The following is a 2,897-nucleotide window of genomic DNA, read 5'->3' on the forward strand; positions in this document are numbered from 1 at the left end:
AAAAAACTGGTTCTTGAAAAGTTAGTAACATTAGAGAGACAGAGCAAAACGACAGAATACACAGCTCCATCAATCGTGCCGCCCACAAGGACACCACACAGAAAAAAAGAAAAAAAAAAAAAACACTTGCATAAGAACCAAAAATCAGATGAGCACTCATAGTACCTCGTTTAAACATCATATTGCTGGAAGGGGCACTGAAGAGATCAAAAAAACAAATCTGAATTGCTGACACAACCCCACCCCCACTCCAGACGTGCTGAGAGCATCTCTGGACACTGAGGGAGGGAGAACACAGTAACTGTGAGGCATTGAACTCGGTGCCCTCCTGTTAGAGCAGAAAGAAAAGCAGATCCAACTCAGCTGATGCCCACCCACAGAGGAGGCATTTAAACAAGCCCTAGCCAAAGGAAAATCACCTATCCCAATGGTCCAAACTTGAGTAGTGCCTGAAAACCTCGCCACTGAGGGCCAAAGTGCTCTTATTCTCTAAGTAAACCTGAAAGGCAATCTAGGCCACAAGGACAGCAACTCTTAGGTGAGTCCTAGGCCTGAACTAGGCACAGAAACAGTGAACTGGGAGGGTACATGACATACTGAAAGACCGGCTGGGGCAGCCAACAGTGTGCTGGCATCACCCCTTCCCTAACCCCAGGCTGCACAGCTCCCAACTCAAGAAAAAACCCCTTCCTTCCACTTATGGAAAAGAGACAGAAAAGTGGGGAGGACATTGTTTTACATCTTGGATACCAGCTCACCCACAGCAGGATAGGGCTCTGGCCAGAGTCATGAGACCATCGTTCCAGGCCTTCGCTCCCAGATGACATTTCTAGACACACCCTGAACCAGAAGAGAACCTGGTGCCTTGAAGGAAAAAATTCATTCCTGCCAGCATTTATCACCTGCTAACTGAAGAGCCCTGGGGCCCTGAATAATAAGCAGCAATACCAAGGTACTACATCAAGGGCCTTGTGTGAGCCTCTGAGACTTCTTGGCTTCAGGTGAGACTCAGCACACTACCAGCTGTAGTGGCTATGGGGCAAAACTCCTCCTGCTTCAGAAAAGCAGAGGGAAAAGCCAAGGGGACTTAGTCTTGCACATTAGTTACCAACAATACCACAGGGTGTGGTAAATCACCAAGCAGGCTCTTAGGGATCCCCAATTTCAGGATATGAGTCTTGGATGGCATTTCTGGACCTGCCCTGGGCCAGAGGGGAATCCACTGACCTGAAGGGTGAGTCCTAGGTAAGGCAGCATTCACCACAAGCTGACCAAGAGACCCTGGGCCTTAAGGAAACATCAGTAGTAGACTGGTAGTACTCCTCATGACAAGAGTTGGTGGTAGCCACGGGGTGTAACTTCTCTGCCTTTGGAAAGGTGAGAGAAGAGTGAGAACTGCAACTTGTAGTTTGAGTGCCAGTTCAGCCACAATACAGTAAAATACCATGTAAACTTCTAAGGATTTTTACACTAGTCCCTGACTCCCTCCCAGATGGCACTCCTGGACCCATTCAGGGCCTGGGGGTCCTCTCCAACCTGAAGGGAAAGACATAAGTCTGACTGCCTTTGCTACCTGCTGATTTTAGAGCCCCAGGGCATCAAGTGAACATAGGCAATAATGAGGGAGTAGATACAGCAGGTCTTGCGTGAGACCCAGTACTGTGCTAGCTTCAGGTCTGACCCAGAGCAGTCACAGTGGTGGTGGCCAGAGGGGGGTTTGTGTCACTTCACCCCAAGGATTACATGACTTAGAACAGAGAGAGAGACTGTTTGGGAGAAAGTAAGGGAATTAAACAACAGTCTCGGCCTGGTAATCCAGAGAATTCTCTTAAATCTTGTCCAAGACCATCAAGGAAGTACCTCTATGATTCTGCAAGAAACACGGCATTATGAGGATGGGGGTGCTCCTTAAAAAAGATATAGCTGGGGCAGAGCAAGATGGCCAAATAGGAACAGCTCCAGTCTCCAAATCCCAGCGCGAGTGACACAGAAGACAGGTAATTTCTGCATTTTGAACTGAGGTACTGGGTTCATCTCACTAGAGAGTGCTGGAAAATCGGTGCTGGTCAGCTACTGCAGCCCAACCAGCGAGAGCTGAAGCAGGGCGAGGCAACACCTCACCTGGGAAGCACAAGGGGGAAGGGAATCCCTTTTCCTAGCCAGGGGAACTGAGACACACAACACCTGGAAAATCAGTTAACTCCCACCCCAATACTGTGTTTTACCAAGGGTTTTAGCAAACGGGCACACCAGGAGATTATGTCCCACACCTGGCAGAGAGGGTCCCACACCAATGGAGCCTCCCTCACTGCTAGCACAGCAGTCTGCTATCTAACAGCAAGGCAGCAGCGAGGCTGGAGGAGGGGCGCCCGCCATTGCTGAGGCTTAAGTAGGTAAACAAAGCCACTGGGAAGCTCAAACTGGGTGGAGCTCACAGCAGCTCAAGGAGGCCTGCCTGTCTCTGTAGACTCCACCTCTGGAGACAGGGCACAGCTAAACAACAACAAAAAGCAGCAGAAACCTGTGCAGACGCAAACGACTCTGACAGCTTTGAAGAGAGCAGTGGATCTCCCAACACGGAGGTTGAGATCTGAGAACGGACAGACTGCCTGCTCAAGTGGGTGCCTGACCCCTGAGTAGCCTAACTGGGAGACATCCCCCACTAGGGGCAGACCGACACGCCACACCTCACACAGTGGAGTACACCCCTGAGAGGAAGCTTCCAAAGCAAGATTCAGACAGGTACACTCACTGTTAAGCAATATTCTATCTTCTGCAACCTCTGCTGCTGACACCCAGGCAAACAGGGTCTGGAGTGGACCTCAAGCAATCTCCAACAGACCTACAGCTGAGGGTCCTGATTATTAGAAGGAAAACTAACAAACAGGAAGGACACC

Source organism: Rhinopithecus bieti, unplaced genomic scaffold, assembly GCF_001698545.2.
Source record: "Rhinopithecus bieti isolate Rb0 unplaced genomic scaffold, ASM169854v2 scaffold_80580, whole genome shotgun sequence".
Classification (NCBI taxonomy): domain Eukaryota; kingdom Metazoa; phylum Chordata; class Mammalia; order Primates; family Cercopithecidae; genus Rhinopithecus; species Rhinopithecus bieti.